Source organism: Orbicella faveolata, unplaced genomic scaffold, assembly GCF_042242905.1.
Source record: "Orbicella faveolata isolate gen_17 unplaced genomic scaffold, um_ofav_v1 contig_1, whole genome shotgun sequence".
Classification (NCBI taxonomy): domain Eukaryota; kingdom Metazoa; phylum Cnidaria; class Anthozoa; order Scleractinia; family Merulinidae; genus Orbicella; species Orbicella faveolata.
The window spans coordinates 24,752,115-24,763,700 of NW_028301536.1; the positions used below are offsets into that span (position 1 = coordinate 24,752,115).

Sequence of the window (11,586 nt, forward strand, 5' to 3'; positions counted from 1 at the left end):
GATTCAATAGTTATCAGTCACTTGAAATCAAATGAAAAAAAGTTTAATCAGTCCAGCCAGAAGCATATCACCTAGATAGGTGATATGCTTCTGGTCCAGCTCACAGTGCAAAATTAAACGAGACTCTGTTTACTTAAGGGACACCTTTCGCATCTTTTCTTTTTGTCTGATATATAAATATATTTGCAAACTAAGCTGTACAATCTGCTGTTAGAAATAATGTACTCAATGTTGTGAAATGTTCCTTAACTATCTCACACACCTTGCAAGTAGAATAATTAGCATATTGGACTACCTAATTTCACATCGAGTGCGTTTTGCCTCGTTTGAAAAACAATAGGCGGGTTTTTCAAAGCTTCGTTGTTTAAATAAAACATATATACAGGTTGTATTGAGTAAACTTCGCTAATAACTCGGAAAAAGAGTGATTTTGAAATGAATCATGTGAACGCCGGTTTGAAACTCTACCTACATCAGATTCTTGTTTTTTTTTTTGGTATTTTTTCGTCTTAAATGATCCTTCAATTCCAAACTTCCATGTTCCATTTTGATTTAGCTTCGCCCTTTTGGCCGTCAGTATATGTTTTTCATAGTAAATTATATTTTTGAGGTTCTCTACTTCCCTTCCTCATACATGTAAGGTAGTTTTGTTCGTTCGCGTGTAAAAAAGGAGACGGATACATTGAGACAGCTCGTTTTATGACCCGGCTATATGAAATTTAAACATCTTAACAAAGGCATACGGAAAAGGGTTAGCTGCTGAATTAGCAAGAAAACCCGTCTTGTGTTCATGAACCTAACATACTTAAACGGAATTACGATAGCGCTATATCGGTCCGCTGCCATGATGCAAAGGTTCGCGATGGAGATAAATGCAAACTGCCACGACATGATTCCTCGAAGGTCGGTCTCACACGAGAGAGCTTTCTCACAGAAATATGCGACGGGAAAGAAACAAAGAGCAAAGGAGAAATCAGCTACAGCGAGTGACAAAACAAACCAGTTTGTGGATGTCTGAAGGTGTTTTTTAATGACGATCAGATAAGTGACGAGCCCATTTCCAATGATTGCTGTAGTAGTTAAAAGCCACGCGATAGTTATATAACTTGCGATCATCTTGACCATTAGAAAATAAACACTTTTAGTTAGGCTTCCTGGTAGATCAACAACGACGCCGGAAGTACAAGAAATATAATAACTCCTTAGCTTGTCTTCTCGTCTTCTCTGAAAAAAGGAACCCGATCAGAAGTTTTTAAACCTGACGGTCGTTTGGTGTCGCAAGAACGCGAGTGTCCTTCAATGTTCAACAAGGAGTGAGGGGAAGTCCTTCTCGAGAATATAAACTTGAAGTCAATAACTTACTGAAGCATTGAATAATGATAATCACATGCTTTCGAGTGCAATTTGAAATTGAAAATGGAGTAAATTTTTCAAAGCCTTGCAAAACGAGCGTTGTTTGAAGAATATACAACTGAATGCTTATTTATTCCAAATTAAACGAGAATAATCATTCCATCTCGTGCTAATATTACACTCACGTTGAAATGAAAGGTTTGCAGAAACCTGTCGTGAAATTTTGGGCCGCCCCGGAAATTAGTGGACTATTTTTACGGTGTCATGTTTGTGAAGATGTAAATCAAACTCACTTTCACATGAACAGTTTTCATGAAACAAAAAGAGAAGAGCTTAACACCTGTTGATAGAAGACTTCTTTCAAAAATGAGGCCAGGGACGGCGGAGCTGGGGGTGCTGGGAGGGGGGGCGGGGGAGGGGCTTTACATACATAAAATAATTTTACAAATATCTCCACACCCCCTACAAGTTAGCGCCTCTGGCGCTCGATTGTAAGTCCCCCCCCGCCCCCCCCCCCCCCAATTCAAAATACGCTCCACTATCCCTGGAGTCACTCGAAAACTTTTTTTTACGTTGACATAAATGATTATAAAATGTTGCTTATTTAAGGTTGGTAATAAATGATGTTTTACGTGCAAAAGTTTAAGGCTTAAACTAAGAAGAAGTTTGGATCAGGAGCCATAATCGGGGACGGAGACCGTAAGTGTCGGGATTCGCGCGCACCTATGATATGGGACAATTTTTCTATTTTTAGAACAAATTGCGCCATCCTGACGTCATATATCCGCGCGGATTATTTCTGATTATTTTATGCACGTGTCGGGGGCTCTCGCGTGGATGTTGTCACGTTGTGTGATCAAATGGTGAGAGTTGAGGGATTCTTTTGCGTATTTTTCACAGCGATGGCAGGGAATAAGGCAGGGAATACGAACCAGGGCGCTTATATGTAGTTTTATGCTCTGAGCTAACGGAAAAGGTGGGTTTTTCAGGGTCGAAAACAAGACTTCAATCTCGCGCTGGGAATGAATACTAAGATCTGCTCACGCTAGTTGTAAGCTTACGCGTATGTTTTTGCGTTTGTTCTGACTTAAGAATATAACAAGAAAACTCTACACTCTGGTATCGAGTTAATTTGTGAGTTTCTCAGACAATGGTTCATCATAACCAAAACCTGTTTTGACGGTTTCTTATTGTTTCTGCTTGTTTGGTGAGTTGGCAAAAGTTTTTGAAAGGAAAGTCTGACACGTACAATTAGCTCATTTGCATAGTGCAGCTCGTGCACTTTCAAGTCCGAATCGGTGTTTGAATTGTCAACAAATCTTGACAAAGATTTCTTTCGTTATCTTTTGTGCTGAGATGCTGTAACAAATTTCACGAACGCAAAAAAGGCTACTAACATCATATGTGTTTCTTCAACATAAGCATAGTGAAGTTTTACACTGCGAAAATGAAAATAGACAAGGAGTTTTGATAGCTCGATCAACAAACTCGAAATCGTTATTCCAAGTTGATTAAAGAAAGCGTCATCGTAACTTTGCTGATTATTTCTGCTTTATTCACATATTTCCAGCTTAGCTTTTAATATGTTCTCAAACATTTATCAATCTTAAACATATTTAAAAACTATAGAGTTATTGTTTGAGTTCGATGTACGCTTTCACACGAAAGTGCGGCGGAAGTACAATTTGTCATGTTTACTGACTGTACGGAAAACACGCATCGGCGGGCGCTCTCATTCATTGACAACAGAGAATTTACTGGATTTTTACACGAATAAAACTGAGCAGTATCTACGGACGTAAAGTTATTGGGCCTTGGATGAAACATCAAGCGTTGCTTAAAATTCAAGCGAAACTCAAACTGGCAATTATTTTGTTTTACTTTTCGGTCGCGATAGACCGATAAATTCCTCGCAAGTGTGTGGCAAGAGGAGCTAGGAAACTATGAGGCCCTGAAGCTCTGCTATATCTAAATATATCCAGCTAGTTTTCTGCTGTGTAATGGAAAAGCTGTTAATCTTCAACATATGTGAAATTCAAAGTGGAGTAATGTACAGCTCATGTAAAAGAAGCATCCGTCGGAACACAACTTGGTCAGCGATATATACAGGCTTACAGCGGAACATACCTAAATTCGACCATGTCTTACTTCACTCAAACTGGAGCAGCTTACGACGAAAATACTTAGGCAAAATTCCAACAGACGTGAACGCGTTGAGTTGTGGGCCAAAAACATGAAAATTTTCGGGAATTTCGGACGCCATTTCCTCCGCGCGACATCCGCAAAAATCCTCGCAGCATGTACGCGCGTGTGCCGCAGGCGATGGCGCAATTTGTTCTAAAAATAGAATTATTGTCCCATATCATGGGGACAACCCTAATACTAGAAATGGCGCGCGCTTACGGTCTCCGTCCCCGATTATGGCTCCTGGTTTGGATATCATTTTCAACATTCATAAATAAATATGTCAGTATAGTGTTTCTTTCACTTGTTATTATAGACTACGAGTAGTCCCTCTCTCGCTTAGTCCATCGTGCGTGACGCGAAAGAAAACCGCGAGAAAAAAATAGCCGCGCGAAATCCTGGGGGCTCCTCGCCCCCAGGATTTCGCGCTGCTATTTTTCTCTCGCAGTTTTCTTTCGCGTCACGCACGATGGACTAAGCGAGAGAGGGACTACTCGTAGTCTAGCTTACCTTAAACTTTACAATTAATGTTTTATCATGAAGCCTCAGTACTTAACGTCATCTTTTTATTATTTATTATTGGGACGCGTGCCACAGCAAATAAATTGACAGCTATGTTTCCTTATTTACCTGTTTTAAATTTCCGACGAAAAAGAGCCTCACATTCTTTTTTGATGTCATTTTTTAGGAAGGCGTAAGCAAAAGGGTTTATTAAAGAGTTCACCAACAACAAAATGGCGAGAAGATCGCGGACCTCTGTTGGAGGATTACAGATTTCAAGACCAATGCGAAATGATAATGAAATATTCATAGCATAGCAAACAATAAAAACAGAAACAACGACGCATATGACTTGTACAGATGACAACTCTCTCTTTCTTGACAGTTTAAAGTGACAATCAGGGCTTCCCCTCCGTTTGTTGTAAAGTAATTGCGAAACTTGAATGGCGGCTTGTTTCATGGGTTTTCTTCTTATCAATAACATACGAATTGTAGAAGTGACTAAAATAACAGCTGGAGTCACTTCCACGGTTGCTAGTCGGGTTATTTCAAACACTCTATGTAGGCTTGTGGAATCTGCTCTCTCTACTTGATACTGAATCGGAGCGAGTATTAACGAAAATGCCCATGCAGAGAAAATGGCGGTCAAAACGCGACGAGAGCTCACCAAAACGACGTATCTCAGAGGCAATGCAATGGCGATGTACCGATCGATAGTCATGGCGACCAAATTTGTTACGGATGCATACATGAACAGCTATACTACCATAATCCGGTACTCACGATTGCAGCTATGAAACAGCAAATTGCAAAAGAATGAAGCCGGGAAGTAGCACAAGACGTAAAGAAAATCTGCCACCGCCAGCGAGAGAATGAACCAGTTAGGCAAGGTGAAGAGTCGTCGTCTTGTGGTGATTAAGTATATTGTGAAGCCATTGCCAAGGAGGGTCATCACAGTGATTATCCACCCAGCGATCCAAAACCACGATACCATGCTTTCACAGCGGAATTGTGTAAAAGAGGTTTCACAACAGTGGTCTTCACACACACTCACTCTTTAGCCGGGTGTCTCGTTTTGTTTGCTTCGGTTGCGCAACAGTTTACCCCGCTTCATTTTGTAACCTTGACAGGTTTCTTAATAAATTTTCAGTTTGTTCCACTGAGTGTTATTTACGTCCGCGAGGTAAGCTGACATGAGTGCTTTAGGGAGAATACAACTGGCATCCAATTTTTTAGCATTTGTGCGGGGGATTCAAAATCCGATTGAAAATTACACTTTGGCGTGTAATTATTTTCAAGGATTTTGCTGGTTTAATTACGACGTCAGTGAGTATATGAAACATTTTCTGTCTATCAGGGTATTGCGTACTGATGAATTTTTTTTTATTTAAGTCGTTTTGCACTTCTACGCAGGTATAAGTTCTCGTCGGTTCGATGCTATTTTTTCAGTCGTCGGTGATGTAATAAATTGCCTTGAAAAATTTTATTTAAGTGTAGAGTTTTATTATCTGTAACTGTGGTGTCCTTGAACGCATTTTAAGAATTTGACAATTTTCTACAAGATAGGTGATGTGTAGTTGTAGGTTACTGTAATAAAGTCATTCTAACGTTGTATTTATAAGTAATGTAAGCATCCGCATTGTAAGCATATAAGTCTTTGTAAGTAGCTTGTTTTTCTTTTTGAATTTTGTAATACCAAAAATTAGTATTTCGATTTGATTTTTTTTTTACTCATTTCGTCTGGTAACATTTCAAACATTTATTTTTTTATTTTTTTTTTTACATTTGTGTAAACAAAAGAAAAAATGATGACAGCAAGTTCATAGCAGCAAACATCTCCATATTCTCGATCACATGGGAAAAAAGTAATTTCCAGGGCGGAGAGTATCCGTTCGTGCGCTTTTGGAAGGTAAGGGGGGAGGGGGAATGAAAAAATATAAATGAAGGGAACGCACATTCCTAAGTGTTTTGGTGATAGAGCTGACTAAAAACTAGAAGCCGTCGATGCAACTGTATTGTAGGGTAATCTACGACCTTGGTCACAAGGGTTGGAAAACTTCATCCTATACGCATTTTACCCCTCACCACCCCTGTGCAATGCAGACAAAACACTGTCATCCAACAACAGCTCGCATTTTACCATTTTCCAACATTTAAAGAGGCAATGGGGGTGGTGATACTTATTCTGTAGATATTAAGGTTATGATTTCATGTCTTTGCCCATTTTCCAACACAATTAGTCCACGGTTGTAGCTATAGGCTTCTCTCGAGGCATACCGATCCTCCTGGACTGGCTTCTTTCTCCAGTTTCAAATGTTTCGGCTGTTGCTTTCTTCTGGTTCTCTAACTGGTTCTTTAACTTCTTTCAGTGATATGATAATTTAGCCTTAAAATACCACCGCTGATATCGTTCCTTTCAGCAAACCGTACCGCCACGTTTGTTAATTGAGACTCCCTCTGCCCCACCCCAGCCCCCTAAAAATTATCAAAAGCACTCGCATGGATACTCTTTTTCCAAAGTGAGTCCTTAATTCATTGCTGTGGAGTAGCTCTGTATTTAGAATAGTGTCTCCATGATGTGTGGCTGAAAAATATGGCCTTAAGATAATCTTTAGTTCAGATTTGCATTACGCCACAGAAAAGTTAAACGGTTTATATATTTCTTTGTTACTGAAAAACGAGGAAAACTTGAATAAAAATATGATGTTCAACGGACGCTGCGAGCAGGATTCGAACCTGCGCGGGGAGACCCCATTGGATTTCAAGTCCAACGCCTTAACCACTCGGCCATCGCAGCTACATTTTAACCTTCTTTCAGATACGCTATAAAAACCTAAGCAACGTCTCCAATGTAATAGGATGTTTTAACATGACATCACAGCAGCCCTATTGGTGTTCGAAACCAATCCTGTGAGAGTTGAACTCTTTTCTTATGTAAACACTTTCTTTTACTTCAATAAATTTGCATGGCTGCTGGCAACGTGGGTGAAAACGGCTCTCTCTCCATATGTATATATCAGCTTAGCGATATTAACTCTTTAACTGCACACCGCTCTCTGGAGATTAATGATAACGAAGGGTTAAACTCTTTCATTTACTTTGAGATCGTCCTTTTTGCTCCTGTTTTCACCGTCATCAATATATTTTTACACTGAAGATTTTTAAATCTTCAGTGTAAAAACGTCTTGTTAAAACAAGACGTATGGCTTAACAACAGTTACTATGCCCTCAAGAATTTAGTTGTGAGAGCGATGAATTAGGAAAGCTTAATATTTAATATACTAAAATATTTTCTTAAGGAATATTCGACTGATCTAGTCGAATATACGACTGAAGTCCGACAGTTGAGTTAAACGCCGCATTTTACATGTGCCGAATCTAATTCATAAATTATGTTAAATTATATTTTACCCATAACTCCACAGTTTTGTGCTGCATGACATGCGCACAACAAGCTGAAGGGAATTTTTGGCGGCAGTTGCAGCAGGAGATGTATCATGTAGAAGGAAGGCTGTTGAAGATGCCAGTATGTGTGGTTCTTGCTTGCTTCGCTCCAATTAAGCTTAAGTTTCGGCCTTCAAGCAAAAACCGCTCTGTGCTACATGACATGCGGGGTAGGAAAGCAATATACGGCGACTGTTGAGTTAGCCTGCGTAGCAAGCGTTTCCGTGGGGTTTGGGAGTAAAGAAAGACCGAGGAACGGGATTTTCGGCGTTTTCGCGCGGGCAAAACACCGAAAATCCCGTTCCTCGGTCTTTCTTTACTCCCAAACCCCACGGAAACGCTTGCTACGTAGGCTACAATTTTATTCGGCAAAAAAATGCGACGTTTAAATCAAATTAGCCGAACTTATTCATTCGAATCGACTAATATTAGTATTTGATTCGGCGCATGTAAAATGCGACGTTTAAACCGGGCCTAACACAATTGATTTCACTCAATAATTTCCTGCCCCGCGTCAGCACTGAGTCGTGGGATATAGTAACTCACATAAGGAACATAAAAGAAGTTAAATTCAGTATTGAGTCTCGGCAAACCACCTCGGTGGACGAAATGCTTTCAGACATGTATTTGAGGTTAATTAAGAAAAAACATAATTGGACAAACTGAGAGAGGAAGACAAAGAACTGGTATGAGTAATAATTTTCTCCCTTTTCAGTGCACTCGACGCATGGCGTCACGTGAACACGCTTGAATAAAAGGCATGCGCACTTCCAGTTGAATGTCGTCAGAAGTTGGAAAAAGTCTTTCCGGTAAATTAGCATAAGCTAGCATATCAAGTTTCCAATTCATAAATTTTTATTAATTCAAATTTTCCGGATAATCATTGTATTTTCTGACGTGTTTCCCTGCTCCCCAGTATGGCGGCCAAAATTGCGACAAGCTGTATTACCCTCCATATGAAGCCGCACGCCATTTTGGGAAATATGCAACTTCTGTTATTCAGCGTTTAATCCTGAGCTCAGTCCACCAAAGTAATTTCGTTTTGTTTAACCAAGAGAAGGTGCAAATGCCGTTCTGGGGAAAACGTTTGTAGTTAAAGGACTCAGGAGTTTCCCATTGTTCCTACGTCATCAGACAATGTCGCGGGCATTCGTCACAGTACTAACAAAAATTGTCATGTCAGCCTGCTAGCAAGCGAGCTCGAATGGGGTCTGTTGGATATACTTTCAGGTGTCACTCGTGAAACCCAGGGTATTATGCTCAAAATTATGCTCGGCTGAAGCTATTATCCTTCTAACCTAGACTAAAATGACATTTGTTCTTCAGCCTCCTGTCTTTAATCTTGAATACTAATGTTGAAAGAAGGGAATGTTTTAGACGCAATATTTATACAGCTTAAAGGAGCTCAGTCACGGCATTTTGAGTTATTTTGGCTTAGGCAAAATTACCTTTAAACTAAAGGGAACCTGAAAATAGTAGTTTAGTAAGAAAGAAAAACACCAAAGAAGATATATAAGTCCTGGCATTCTGGCTGAATCTTTCATACCTTTCAAAACTTTGCAATGCAGCCGTTTGTACAGAAAGTGTTTCAAAGTATAGAGGTCTTTTCCCGGAACATTGACAGGTCCAAACGTCATGCTACTGCCGTGCCGAACTCAAATGAATTTGGCTCGGCAGTGGCATGACAAAAGAACTGCAGTGGTTTCAAACGTCGAATTTAATTCACTCGCGCCGAACTAAAGGAAATCTGAAAATAATAGTTTACTGAGATAGAAAAACACCATAGAGATAATAATAATCAACCATAAAGGAACAAGGATGGTGAAGGATGGAAAAGATTAACACGGATTACAAACGACGAACTTAAAAAGTTTAGGCTAAACTTTTCAAGATGCGACTCCTTAAAAATTTTCCACTTTTGGTCACGGGTTCTGAAAAACACAGCTGCCCACGACTCTTGTGACCGCTTCACGTTCACCTCGGAATTGTTCATGCGAGTGGCGTAAATGCTCTTTCAAAAGTTACACTGTGTTACACCATGCCTTTCAGCGGCTTCATCGGTCAAGCTGGCAGGCCCTATTTCAGCTCTTGAACTTCTTGTGTTCTTTAACCTCTGAAAGAGTAGCTAGTTTTCTATGACAAAAATGCCCGCGAGAATCTTTGCTATTTTATTAACACTGAGTCATTTAACTGCCATCATGGAAACACCGAATAGAAGACTCGACTATCAGTAACCTTTCTTCGAAAGAGATGTGCTTGATTTGCCAGTCACGTGATCATCGATGGCAGATTTGTTTCCCTTATGAACCATTACAAATACGTACAAAAATTTAAGTGAATATATGAAAGAACTTCATTAATGTCTGTACTCGTTTATAAATTGTAAAATAGGAATCTTGAAAACATCAAGTCATTAGGAAAATAACAATGTTAACGTAGACCATTTGTACCTGTTGCTCGCTATATACCGCCTTACCACACCAAGATGACAACTACACACGCACGTACAAGATGCAAAGTAATTTGGGGCATCACTGTCACAAACTGCCCTTCAACGTCGTGGACGACTTTTGTGTTTCATAATATGCAGTCTGCTACATTTTAAGTTAAACATTTTTGCAATTTAGATGACGCCTTTTGTGAACAATACGCTGTTTCAAGGCTGAAAAAAGAGCGTAAACAAAAAAAAAAAACTTCCCAAAAGCAACGCTGCGAGCAGGATTCGAACCTGCGCGGGGAGACCCCATTGGATTTCGAGTCCAACGCCTTAACCACTCGGCCATCGCAGCTGCTATTAGAAGGGTATAGAGAAATCCTTTAAATATCTAAGCAACGTATTTTACCTTAGTATTATTAATATTAAATAGTTTATCAAGAAAAGGACAAGGTGGATAAGTAATACTAATGTATACAAAGTAGAAATAATTAAGTGCAGTACTCTTCGGCTGATCAGACAAACAGTTTTCATCGCTGTATTTAATGATTCATGAGAATGATAATGAAGACGACAATGTTGAAGTACCCTGAAACTATTATGTTTATCTTTAAAGTACAGTTGAGGTCTCAAGGAAAAAGAAAAGTACTGTACTTTGAGTTGGCGGGGGGCTCGAAATAACGAGTATTTATTGAATGAAAAGATACCCACAAGGGTAAATGATTTGAGTTTGAAATAACGGAGAGATTGAGAGGTCGATGTTCAACTGTAATGTTCTCATTTGATTATGAAAGGAACTTCACGATGAGGATATAACACAATGCTTGTTCAACAACCGAGCAGAGCTTGCAGAGACTTCTGAGGAAGCTGAAGGAAAGATCACGCCCTGAGAGAAATCCTGTTCAAGAAAAAGAAAGACCTTGTTCAAACCCCTGGACAACCTTCTACTCTTTTGTTAACAAAATTGCAAGTGATTCAGAAAATTATTTTGGTTTTATACTCTTTATTGACAACAGCTTCCAGCATAGCTCTTATCATCTTTACAATGACGTCACCGTCACCAGTCTCCGTAATTCCAAACTCAAACTGTTATGACATTTACTACAACAATTAAACAGCAGTTGATTAATCTGTGGTAATTAATATATCTTTTGGCTAAAAGCTTGTACCAAATAATACAGAGGAAAAAAATGGGGGATCGAACTGACAAATTAACAAGAATAGGAAACTATACCTTGATTTGCTTCATATTTGGACATGTTACAGTGAAATACTTGATAACATAGCAACGGTTGTTAAGCAGTTTAAACGCCTTTGAAATGTGCATAAAGGCGATAAAGTTAAGGTGAAAATGTCTTATGATCATTAGGGCTATCATGCTCATGTTATATACTAGTTGATACTTAGCTCTTATTAACCGAGCAGGAGGTCTGTATGGGAGAACCTTGACCGAGGTCGTGAGTACAGACCGAACGCAGTGAGGTCTTTACACACCACCGAGGTCAAGATTCTCCCATACAGACCGACTTAGTTCGGTTAATAAGATGTTTATTATATGGCGAAGAAAAAAACTTTAATTCGTTTAATGTAACTGGTTTGCTGACATTTTGCTTGCAAACGGAGATGAGCATAACTTAAACCTGCCGAAATTTGCTCGTCCTCTTTACTGT

At 39.4% G+C, this 11,586-nt stretch overlaps 2 non-coding genes across 2 annotated transcripts; both read right to left on the minus strand.

The window, feature by feature from the left end:
• Positions 1-6,753: 6,753 nt before the first annotated feature.
• Trnas-uga (transfer RNA serine (anticodon UGA)) lies at positions 6,754-6,835 on the minus strand. Its single transcript has one exon. It is a non-coding gene; the product is annotated as a tRNA-Ser (tRNA).
• A 3,354-nt stretch (positions 6,836-10,189) lies between these two features.
• Trnas-cga (transfer RNA serine (anticodon CGA)) lies at positions 10,190-10,271 on the minus strand. Its single transcript has one exon. It is a non-coding gene; the product is annotated as a tRNA-Ser (tRNA).
• Positions 10,272-11,586: the final 1,315 nt, after the last annotated feature.